Genomic DNA, 12,889 nt, shown 5'->3' with positions numbered 1-12,889 from the left:
TTTGCATTCTTCATGCATATCACCACCTACTGTTCGGGGCTGGTCAAAGGTGGAGATTTATAGAAAAACAGGACTAAAATATTGATCGGTTTCTCGCCCACCCTATCATATTGCTTCAGAAGATATGGATTTAACGAGTCATTTGAATTACTGTACTTTTATTATGTCTTTACGTGAGTTTTGAAGATTCAAAGTTCTGGCCACACTTACTTTGTATGGACCTACAGAGCTGAGATATTCTTCTAAAAATATTTGTTTGTGTTCTGCAGAAGAAATAAAGTCATACACATCTGGGATGGCACGAGGGTAAGTAAATGATGAAAGAATTTAAATTTTTGGGTGAACTATCTCTTTAATGTTATGAATTATCTGCACTGATTATGGAATGACACTCTCAGTGATGTCGCTGTTGTCCCTGTGATACCCTATTTGTAAATAAGGTTAATTCAGTTTCCTGATAAAATAGGTTAAAAATAAAGTGTGTCATTCTTTAACCAATGGCAGACAACAGGGAGTGTTGGGGAAAACTGTTTGAAACAATCATTATTTTTGCTATTTTTATTTGGTGCTCCAAGTGGCACAGACATTACATACTTTACCTTTAACAACATATCTTATAGATGTGAGCAATATACATCTTTTCTTTTAGTTTGCTGTGCTCAGAACTATTACTTTCCATGACTATTTCCCCCCTCTCCCGACCAATCCCCACACATTCAACCTTGTTATTCACAGCAATCATATTCCACCAAAACGTCCCATAGTCTTGACAAATAACCATTAAAATGATTTCCCCCCTCCTTTTCCACTTTTGTCTTCTCAAATTTTTGACTCTCTCCTATTTGTGCAGATGATATATTGAAATCCATGAGCCTATAATCCTATTAATTCAGCTCTTGTCCATGTTACATTTATTTTCCTGCTAATCTTCTGCCCTGGCCTCCCCTCTTTCTCTTTCCTCTTGTCCCTTGGCTGACCCCGGCCCACATACTCTCTTCTCTGAGCTGAGAGAAATTCAGATTGATACCAAATATAATGGTCATTGCGGGTTTCATAACAAGCTTCTTGATGGTGTGATCAAGGGCTGTTTAGCTTGAATGACCACATCAGCCATCTTCTTGAACTGAGGGCAGGCTCATGCCAAACTAGATAAATCTGGATGGGAATGTTTACAGTGTGATTCTGTGAAATGCTATCAATACTTGACATTTCTTATATATGACTACAATGATTTAAGCCAAATAATTGCAGAAAAAAAGTTTGTTTGTTTTTTGTGAGGGTCTCAGAGTTATACTTTTTAAAATTCTACAAAAGCATTGCATTAAAATGATTTGTGTACACAGCATTCTTACCAGAGTTGAGGAGTAACTAACAACAAATAGTGACACTATAGTCTGACTAGTGTTGAGTAGTGTGACAGTAGAGCAGCTGTTTTCAAAATAGTGAATTTTTTCCAATAATAAGCTACTTTTTCCCAATGAGTAGCGCTGTAGTGTCACAAAATGCTACATTTTGTATCACTTTGTATTGCGAATGCAGCACACCGAAACAGCAATCATATGTGCTCAACAAACCGTCCTGTAGGGTTGGGAAGTCCAAAACAGTTGAATGAATTGGTTCCTTCAGGCTCAGGTTTCTGCAAAAGTCCTGGTGAACTGTAAACTCTAAATTGCCCATAGGTGTTAGTGAGAGTGTGAGTTTGTTCGTCTGTCTATTGTATATGTGTTAGCTCTGTGATGGACTCGCCGCCTGTTCAGCGTGTTTCCCTGCCTTTGGCCCGAGGTAGCGGGACAGGCTCCAGCAGCCCTGCAACAATACATAGGATAAGTGGATATAGGAAAATAGATGGATAGGTAGACAATTCATGGAAATGAACAGGTTACAATAAATTATTTACTAATTTACTAATATGCAGTATTGGAAAGTCCAATTTAGTGAATCGTTCATTCAAATGGTTCATGTAAATGAACAAGTTCAAATAAACAATTCACCAAATTACTTGAGCCCCTGTGCAGAAGTCACTGCATGCTCTTTTTTAAACCTGTTAACCTGTTCCCCTATGTTTTGACCACAAGCCAAAAATTCCAACTCAAAATTTAAGGGCTGTTAATCACTCCTTTGTATTACAAAGATAATTGTGCTCTCTTTTGAAAGAACACATGAAAGTTTGTTGTCCAACAGTCAGAATTAATAAAAGTCATGAAGAAATAATTGTTAGAATAGCTCAAATTTATTGTAAAGTTATCGACAAGTTATTTCTGTAACAAAATTGTAATATTTATATGAATAATATATGATACTGACCTTCTTTAGGCATAGAAACACAATAGAGCTAAAGCCTTAAGTCTGATAATGTTCTATTTAAAATTGGAGGATGATAACTTTAAAAATCTGAGTTATATGAAACATTTTCCAAGATCACGTCATGAGATTTTGGCTGCATAGCATTAGCCGTTAGCATTAGCGCCTAAATGTAGAATGGTAAACATAACAAAATACACATCATCTAGTGCATATTTCTTACTTCCAATCATAATCGAGTTGTTATAAAAGTGTATTGTACTAATGTCATGGGGATTCCTTTCATGTAATAAAGCAGAAAGCAGATTATTTATAGAATATCCAGCCTGCATCTGATAGCAGATGTGCAGCTCTTCTACACTGACAGCTACAGAACTGTCAATAAACATATACAATATATCAGAGACTGCATGGAAAAAATAGAAAAAACAATATATTTTTGTATTTGTCTATATATTTACAACAAGTCTCAACAGTTAACTCATTAGTTTTATGCTTTATACATAATTTATCCTACTATGGCAAGGTATGGGGAAATCCCTTGTCATGTGGGCACTGAGGTAGGCAAGTCTTCTTCTCTTGCCCATATTTGGAATGAGAAATGAACTTGTGCGCCTCTAGCTTCCTGGAGGATTGGAAATCTCCATATGAGATATTTACAGCGTGTCAGCGCATCACATCGCATTATTTAGTGGAAAATGGACATAAATAATAATTCTTCATATATTAAATATGAGAATTCATCAATATTTCTGTAAATGTGCACACTTTTTGACTAAATGTTCTATTGGATGTTGTTCACTGAAGCCTCCTTGGGACAAAACAGAGGGAGTATTACATCATTCAAAAGGTACAGTATGTGCGTATTTTATAACAGTTTCATTTTCATAATGCTCGCTTTGATATTTTGACATTGACATAAATTAAGAAATTACTCTGGCAGTAACATTTCTACTGTAAAACAGTGGTCTTACATTGATGCCTGAGGCTTAGAATTTTTTAATGATATATAGTTTGTCGAGATTAATTACATTCTTTACATTAAAACAATAGAATAGCTTTGAACAAATGTAAACAAAAAACACTTTAGGGTTAAGAAAAATATTTAGTTAATCACTATGTTTTTTATTCAGTTGTAGAAAATGTTTCTAGTTTTACTAGTTGTATGTAGTTTAAATGTATTTGTGGTATTTATGTTCAATTTACCCTATTTATTATTATTTATTTTTTTTTAATAATGTCATCCTAATTGAGATCATTGTTTTTGTGCAAGATAAATTATGTTTTAATTGCAGATATTATTATCCAAGTTACATTATTTAAAATATTTTCTTTCTTTAAGACTTTTTTGTTACCAGCTTGTATTGCAGCTCACTCCTTGGCAGCTTGTCTGTAGTTTGGGTACTTTAAGCTAAGACTTGCATGTAGCTTGGGAAGCAACAAAGTAGATTCCCAATTCTGACACTCGCATACAAGCAGGACATGATACGAGTTTTTCATAAGAGCTTACTGTAAAGTAACTCATCTCTATATATATATTTCATCCTTTAACTAGATCGTCCGGATGTCTGGTTTGATGTCTGCATGTCTGCATGGGCGATGAAGGCACCACAAACACATAATCCTAATGGAAATCCTTGTCATACATGTCCCAGTAATGGTTTATAGTTCGGACCATAAGCACCAACCCAGCACAGTCCTCCAAACCCATAAACCAATCAGTTCCACGGCCAAATCCAAATGAATCAATTCCAAACTCTTCAGATGGCCACAGACACTCACTTACCTATCATCCCACCAAGAATGAGCAGAAATAGAGTATTTTTACAAGCTTGGAGCACTTTATGGAGTGAAGATAGAGTCTAATGAATATGAATGGATGGGCCTTGAGTAAAGTGAAGATGTATTTACACAGGATATAGTATCGTCTTTACATGCTGAGAGGAAGAGGACTGGCTGGGTTTTCCAAGCTCCTCTAGGAATGAAGGGGAGATTCTAATGGAGAGGTGTGGATAATAAATGAAGCACATTATCCAATCAAAATCCCCAGTAAGGAGAAAAGGTATGTCCTTTTTTGCAGGCTTGGGACTCCTTTGCTGGCACTTGAAACTCACAATTTGCTTTTAATGCATGTAGTAAACGTTGGCAATGTGCCTTTTCTCTCATGTCAGCAAAATATGTAGCAATATCAATAACACTCTTCTGTGATATTAATCATCATATCAACACATACGTAGTTCATTATGGAAATGTATAATATGAAGCAAATATGTGCAGATTTACACGCAGCGCACATTCTTCAGAAGTTTATACTGTTACGTTTATTATGTTTTCACCCAAAGATGAAAATTCTGTCACCAATACTCACCCTCATGTTGGTCCAAACTGAACACAAAAGGGGACGTTTGGTAGAATAACAGCCTCAGTCACCACTCAGTCCCTAGCATTCTACCTAACATCTCATTTTGTGTTCAATTTGGACCAACAAGAGGGTGAGTAAATCATGACAGAACTTAAATTTTAGGGTGAGCTATCCCTTTAGCATAAAGTATATTCAGAGGCATCAGATAGTGTATGTGGTGTGATTTGTTTTTATAGTCAAACCTAGGCTAGGACTGCTCAAATGGAACAAAAAGTTTGCACTGGTAAGTCCTCCAGAGTGGTATGCGGGGGATATTTCAGTGAGTGAGGGCCGAACAATAAAAGTGAGCCATTGAAGGAGTAACTGAAAAGTTTAATGTGGCTTTCAGTCCACCACATAATGCCTTGTGACTGATGAAACATTTCCAATGATTCACAGGAACCTCTGTCAGCAGTGATATAAAAAGCCCTAGAGGCAGGGACCTGCCTCTTCAACAGCTGCCTCACAATTTCAGTTTTAATTTGGTCCTCAACAGAGAGAAAGGAAATAAAAGAATATTTATAACGAGCAACCTTTAAAAAAAAAAAAAAAAAAAAAAAAAAAACCTTTATAATCTTACCTTAAAAAGCTAGAGGACTTTAAAGTGGAAGCAAAATTTATGGAATTTTTTCATGTGAGAATTTGAATGCTCAGATATTACAGTGGTATTTAGAAATGTGGCATTAATTAAAAATCAGATCTAAAGTGTGAAAGTATGCCTAGGGCAGAAACATGAGGTCACACTCTAGCACATCATGTGAACATTACAAGTAAATAAATAAATAATGACAACAAAAAATATTGATGAAGCATGTAGTTTTGGAGCCCTTTTGACTGTAATATCACAACACAAGTGAATAAATTGAATATGGCAACAGTAAAAAAGCATATTTACATGTACATTTCTTGGGTTTACAGTAAAGGGTGGATGTATAAAAAACTGTTAACTGAAGAACTTTATTTTAAAATGAAAAATAAAATAAAAAAATGAAATACGGTCCTCAACGTGTCCCACACAACCTTCTGTGTGCAAACTGAAAAAAGAATAAGTTATAAGATAACAGTGCGAAGAGAAGTAAGGGGAGCAAATGGAAAGCCTCATTAAAACATCTCCAGCTGAACTGTAGAGAAAAAGGATTGACTGAGGTGCTCAGTTATGTTAATCGAGATCAGATGGAAAAGTAGTGCAAAAAAGAGGCAGGTTCATTACTCTGGTAGAGGGTAAAACACACAGAGACAGCTCTCATACAGAGAGCTATAATGGGTCAAGCAGCTAATGAACATCAGACAGACAGACAAATAGTGCGGTGATGATGGGAAGTTAAAAAGGGAAAAGAGAGAGAGAAAATGAGATACAGACAGACAGATAGACAGAGAGTGAGAGCGCCTCTAGGTCCAGCCTTTGAAGATGTCCGGGTCATAGCCTCCAGCATAGATTCTTTGTTCTCTTTCTCTTTTATAATTTGATCACTTCCAATGCATTTGACATTTCCTCAAAGAGAGAAAACATTCAAAGTTAACCACCTTTTTTATTTATTGAAAAACTAAAATAAAGAGTTGGTCAGTACTCTCAGAAAGAAAAATGGGAACTGGAAACCGTTGCTTAAACGTCCTGCTTCTCTAAAGAAATAGGCAATCTCAAATATGTCTCCTCTGGACTTTCAGATGGCATCTCAACAATGACATCGCACACTGCTCAGATTTGCCAAGATAAAAAAGTATGCAATCATAAGTCAGTGATTTCAATATGAACTGAAACATTTCTCGTACATTTTTTGCCAAGATCAAATTATCTGAGTTACGATAGCCACATTAATTTTATAGTTCTATACTTACTTGCTGCGGTGGCCGAGGGGTGCACAACACAACCAAATAAGCAAACACATAAAAGCTGAAAACACAATGGAAATAAGCCACAACACAACAAAATTTAGACACAACACAACGAAAAACCACAGCACAGCTTAAAAAAGCCACAAAACAATAAAATTAAGCCACAACACAACTGAAAAACAACAGCACAATGGAAATAAGCTACAACACAATCAAAATAAGCCACAACACAACTGAAAAGCCACAGCACAGCAGAAATGAGCTACAACACAATAGAAATAAGTTACAAGTTATGATGGAAAAGCCACAGCACAATGGAAATAAGCTATAAAATAACGAAATTAAGCCACAGCACAATGGAAACAAGATACAACACAACAAAATGAAGCCACAACACAATGGAAAAGCCACAGCACAACGGAAATAAGCTACAATACCACAGAATTTAGCAACAACATGACAAAATTAATAAGATACAACACAACAAAATTATACAGTGTATGTATATATATATATATATATATATATATATATATATATATATATATATATATATATATATATAATGTATATGTATGTACTGTACACTGATCAGCCACAACATTAAAACCACCTGCCTAATATTGTGTAGGTCCCCCTCGTGCCGCCAAAACAGCGACAACCCGCATCCCATTCTCACCACAATTGTACGGAGCGGTTATCTGAGTTAGACTTTGTCAGTTCGAACCAGTCTGGCCATTCTCTGCTGACCTCTCTCCTCAACAATGCATGTCCGTCCACAGAACTGCCTCTCAATGGATGTTTTTTGTTTTTGGCACCATTCTGAGTAATTTCTAGAGACTGTTATGGATGAAAATCCCAGGAGATCAGCAGTTACACAAATACTCAAACCAGCCCATCTGGCACCAACAATCATGCCACGGTCTAAATCACTGAGATCAAATTTTTCCCCATTCTGATGGTTGATGTGAATATTAACTGAAGCTCCTGACCTGTATCTGCATGATTTTATACACTGCACTGCTGCCACATGATTGGCTGATTAGATAATCGCATGGATGATTTTTAGTGCCAGAAGGGCTGGTTTGAGTATTTCTGTAACTGCTGATCTCCTGGGATTTTCACACACAACAGTCTCTAGAATTTACTCCGAATGGTAAAAAAAAATGTTGTGGTTTTAATGTTGTGACTGATCAGTATACACTACCAGTCAAAAGTTTTGAAACACTTGACTGAAATATTTCTCATGATCTTAAAAATCTTTTGATCTGAAGGCATATGCTTAAATGTTTGAAATTAGTTTTGTAGACAGCATATTAATTTATTTCATTTTGTTTTTTTTTATCAAAAAATAAAAAAAAGTTTTTGAAATGGATGACTTGGACCAAATAATAAAGAAAAGCAGCCAGTAATTGCCCAACATAGATGGGAACTCCTTCAATACTGTTTAAAAAGCATCCCAGGGTGATACCTCAAGAAGTTGGTTGAGAAAATGTCAAGAGTACATTTCTGCAAATTCTAGGCAAAGGGTGACTACTTTGAAGATGCTAAAATATAACAGTTTTGATTTATTTTGGATTTTGTTTAGTCACAACATAATTCCCATAGTTCCATTTATGTTATTCCATAGTTTTGATGACTTTACTATTATTCTAATAGTATAGTGTTTCAAAACTTTTGACCAGTACTGTATATATATATATATATATATATATATATATATATATATATATATATATATATAGTTATGAAGACACTGTACTTATTTGTCCTTAAGTGCTCTGGCCAGGACCTGGTTGGGTTTCTACCAGAACACTTAATGCACTGCTCTTGTGAAAATGGGCAGTATACAGGCTGTAGCCCCAGCTCGGACGTCGAAGCACTGAGGGGAAACACTCAGTTCCTCAGTCAACACGTTACTTGTTGTGGGACTAGCAGCTCTCTGCATCTTCCGAGCAGCCTCATTATCTCTAATGCACTGAGTGAGACTGCCACATTACTTAAAATACAGTGCTTAAAAAATATTTATTTTCTGTTTATTTTGCTGTGCTGTGGCTTAATTTTGTTGTGCTGGGGCTTTTACGTTATGTTGTGGCCTTATTTTGTTGTAGCTTTATTTCCATTGTGTTTTCAGCTTTTATTTGCTATGCTAATTTGGTTGTGTTATGCACTTCTCGGCCGTGACTTGCTGTATGTCAACAACTTGAGGTTCCTGTGAAACAAGCTGTATGTCTTAATTATTAAATTTGTGTTGCCCCTACGGAATTTCAGGAGAAATATCTGCGAGAAAGTTGATAGTTAAATGAAAATAAATAAAAACTCCAATATATCCTCCTGAGCTTTAAAAGAGCAACCTCTGAGCAATAAAAATGTGTAAATGGAACTGTCTAAAACACAATTTTGTGATGAAAACAGCTAATTTGTTCCCTAGATAATAAAAGGTAATAAGACAGCTAAGGATGGAGTTTTTCTCTGATCGTATGGCAATAAATTGTATCATAAATGATATTTTCTCTCTCTCAGGTGTGAGCATCTCCACATGAAATGAGGGGGGAAATGATGATACCCCTTCTAGGCTTTTGTTTTTTCTTTTCTTCTTCTCATACTCTACATGTCCCTCCCGTTTTTCTCTCTTGTCTGCCAAGATGCAAGGCTCTCCGGCCAGGATGACAGAAAATCAAAACTGCGGTTGCTGAAATCCCTCCTGTACCTTCAACTCTAAACACAGGGTCAGATGTCAGCCTAGAGCTATACACACACACACATGCCCACACACACACATGTTGGTGCAGCTATCATTATGAGGACTCTCCATAGACATAATGATTTTTATACTGTACGAACTATAGATTCTATCCCCTAACCCAAACCCTACCCCTAAACCTAACCCTCACAAAAAACTTTCTGCATTTTTACATTTTTAATAAAACATTGTTTAGTATGTTTTTTTTAAGTGATTTGAATTATGGGGACACTAGACATGTCCTCATAAACCCCATTTATAGCATAATACCCTTGTAATTACCAGTTTGTAACCTAAAAAAACTCTCCACAGACATAATGATTTTTATACTGTAGGAACTATAGATTCTATCCCCTAACCCTACCCCTAACCCTCACAAAAAACGTTTACGTTTGTTTATTTAAGCGATTTGAATTATAGGGACACTAGAAATGTCCTCATAAACCACATTTATAGTATAATACCTTTGCAATTACCAGTTTGTAACCTATTTTTTTTTTTTTTTTTCGTAAAACACCCAAACCTGCCCACACACACACACAAAGTTCTGCCAGAGATACTACCATTTTTTTTCTGTGCCAGTGTCAATCCAATTTTGTCACATGCAAAGTGATAGCAAAACAAGTTGCGTAAATGCCAGGGAGGTTAAACCACAGCCTCTTCCTATGTATCTAAAATTCATTCTCATATGCATTCAGTCAGTGTACAGAAAATTTTTAAGAACAGATATAAAATTATTGTGGTGGCCAAGCCATCAAGACATTTTTCATTTTGAAGATGATTTACTTCAAAGTGACTTAAAAGTGCGAGGGCTACTCAACTGATACATCTTCATAGGAGCATATCAGGAACATGGCATAAATAATATATTTTATTGTAGCCTACTTTAACCCTAACCTTAACTACAACATCTTTTAAAGCAATATTAGAAAATGCACTGCACTATAAGAGACAAAATAACTATTTAGATGCATTGCTTGTTGGTAGGCTAATGTTAGCTAAGTAATGTGTATCTGAATCCACATTGGAAAGTTAGAAAATTAAAAAAATCCATCCATCCACCTAGTTCATGGAGTACTTGTAGCCCACTACCAACTTAAATCCACAAATTAAATATTGTTATTCATAGCAATCACACTAAAATATACCAGTCTTTAAAAAAATATAGTGTCAAATGTGACTTATATTTACATGAAAACGCTGTGTATTCCCACATAAAAGTACAGCTTTGAGCACTTTAGTTAGCTAAGATGAGTCAGATATTTTATTTGCCGGTGTATAACAGATATCTAACACTAAAATAACAATCCTCATCATATAATCAATATACTCTTTACCACCTCTGGTAACGATAAAATTATCTTACAAAAGCTATTTTTTTTTTATTTATAGTGAAAAGAAGCAGCTGCCTTTGATGGAATGATACACATTTCAATTCAAATGATGATGCCACATACAAGTGTCTATTATCAACAATTAGGAGTCTGGTAGTAGTGAAATGAGGCATGAAAATACATCCTTATTTCAGACAGAGTGGATCTAAACCTACAAGTGAAAAAAAAAAAAAAAAAAAAAAGAATTCCATAAAACCTCCTTACAGCATTATCTAGCTTATGTGTATCATAAAATGAGAGCAATTCATCTATAAAGTAATAAACTCCAGAATAAGGAGAGCATATATTCTGTGTAACAATACACCTTGCTGGGATAGATTAAACATGACAATATGATTTACAAAGTTCACCCATAAATTACTGGAATATTTAATAGGTTGAATATTCGCATAGGGGCGATGTTGAAGTCTTTATCCATGTCTGACATCAGGCGAACAGGTCCTGCCACAGTGTCACACAATGTACTGTTTCATTCCTGCATTAAGATACCCATTGCCAGCAGCACTGTGGAAAAAAAAACAACAAAAAAAATTGTATTTTCTGCAGCAGGGGTGCCGAAAAATGTATGTTGAAAAACAGAAAAGTACTGTCGGATTAAAAACATAGACTGTATAAAAAAAAAATAATAATAAATAAATAAAATAAAATAAAAAAAAACAGTAATTAGTAATTATATATATATATATATATATATACACAAAAAAGAAATGTCCTCTCACTTTCAACTGCTTTTATTTTCAGAAAACTTAACATGTGTAAATATTTGTATGAACATAAAAAGATTCAACAACTGAGACATAAACTGAACAAATTTCACAGACATGTGACTAACAGAAATGGAATAATGTGTCCCTGAACAAAGGGGGTGTCAAAATAAAAAGTAACAGTCAGTATCTGGTGTGGCCACCAGCTGCATTAAGTACTGCAGTGCATCTCCTCCTCATGGACTGCACCAGATTTGCCAGTTCTTGCTGTGAGATGTTACCCCACTCTTCCACCAAGGCACTTGCAAGTTCCCGGACATTTCTTGGGGGAATGGCCCTAGCCCTCACCCTCCGATCCAACAGGTCCCAGACTTGCTCAATGGGATTGAGATCCAGGCTCTTTGCTGGCCATGGCAGAACAATGACATTCCTATCTTGCAGGAAATCATGCACAGAACAAGCAGTATGACTGGTGTCATTGTCATGCTGGAGGGTCATGTCAGGATGAGCCTGCAGGAAGTGTACCACATGAGGGAGGAGGATGTCTTCCCTGTAATGCACACCGTTGAGATTGCCTGCAATGACAACAAGCTCAGTCCGATGATGCTGTGACACACTGCCCCAGACCATGATGGACCCTCCACCTCCAAATCGATCCCGCTCCAGTGTACAGGCCTCGGTGTAACGCTCATTCCTTTGATGATAAAGGTCATAAAATGGCCTACAAGCCCTCAGTCAAGCCTCTCTCAGCCTATTGCGGACAGTCTGAGCACTGATGGAGGGATTGTGTGTTCCTGGTGTAACTCGGGCAGTTGTTGTTGCCATCCTGTACCTGTCCCGCAGGTGTGATATTCGGATGTACTGATCCTGTGCAGGTGTTGTTACACGTGGTCTGCCACTGCGAGGACAATCAGATATCCTTCCTGTCTCCCTGTAGCGCTGTCTCAGGCGTCTCACAGTACGGACATTACAATTTATTGCCCTGGCCACATCTCCAATCCTCATGCCTCCATGCAGCATGCCTAAAGCATGTTCACGCAGATGAGCAGGGACCCTGGGCATCTTTCTTTTGGTGTTTTTTTAGAGTCAGTAGAAAGGTCTCCTTAGTGTCCTATGTTTTTATAACTATGACCTTAATTGCCTACCGTCTGTAAGCTGTTAGTGTCTTAACGACCGTTCCACAGGTGCATGTTCATTAACTGTTTATGGTTCATTGAACAAGCATGGAAAACACTGTTTAAACCCTTTACAATAAAGATCTGTAATGTTATTTGGATTTTTACAAAAGTATCTTTAAAATACAGTGTCCTGAAAAAGGGATGTTTCTTTTTTTTGCTGAGTTTATAAAGAATTTATCACTATAAATCTCCTTGGCGATCATGATTTCAAGCTCGATTACACTTCCTATAGCGCCATCTAGCACTGTACAAATGCATTAAGCACCAGGAAGTGTAATCGAGCTTGAAATCATGATTGTGCTTAGAGATTGCAATGGCAAGATGTACAGTGAAAA

At 36.3% G+C, this 12,889-nt stretch overlaps 1 long non-coding RNA gene across 1 annotated transcript; it reads right to left on the bottom strand.

Moving 5' to 3' along the window:
* Positions 1 to 543: 543 nt before the first annotated feature.
* Positions 544 to 2,797, bottom strand: LOC127417020 (uncharacterized). The gene is made up of 2 exons (XR_007893224.1): positions 2,305 to 2,797; positions 544 to 1,806 (listed from the first exon to the last, which is right to left on the bottom strand). It is a non-coding gene; the product is annotated as an uncharacterized LOC127417020 (long non-coding RNA).
* Between the last annotated feature and the right edge of the window lie 10,092 nt (positions 2,798 to 12,889).

The sequence above is a fragment of the Myxocyprinus asiaticus genome, chromosome 3 (genome assembly GCF_019703515.2).
Source record: "Myxocyprinus asiaticus isolate MX2 ecotype Aquarium Trade chromosome 3, UBuf_Myxa_2, whole genome shotgun sequence".
Classification (NCBI taxonomy): domain Eukaryota; kingdom Metazoa; phylum Chordata; class Actinopteri; order Cypriniformes; family Catostomidae; genus Myxocyprinus; species Myxocyprinus asiaticus.
Note: the sequence above shows the minus strand (reverse complement) of the source record. Positions and strands in the feature narration are given on the sequence as shown.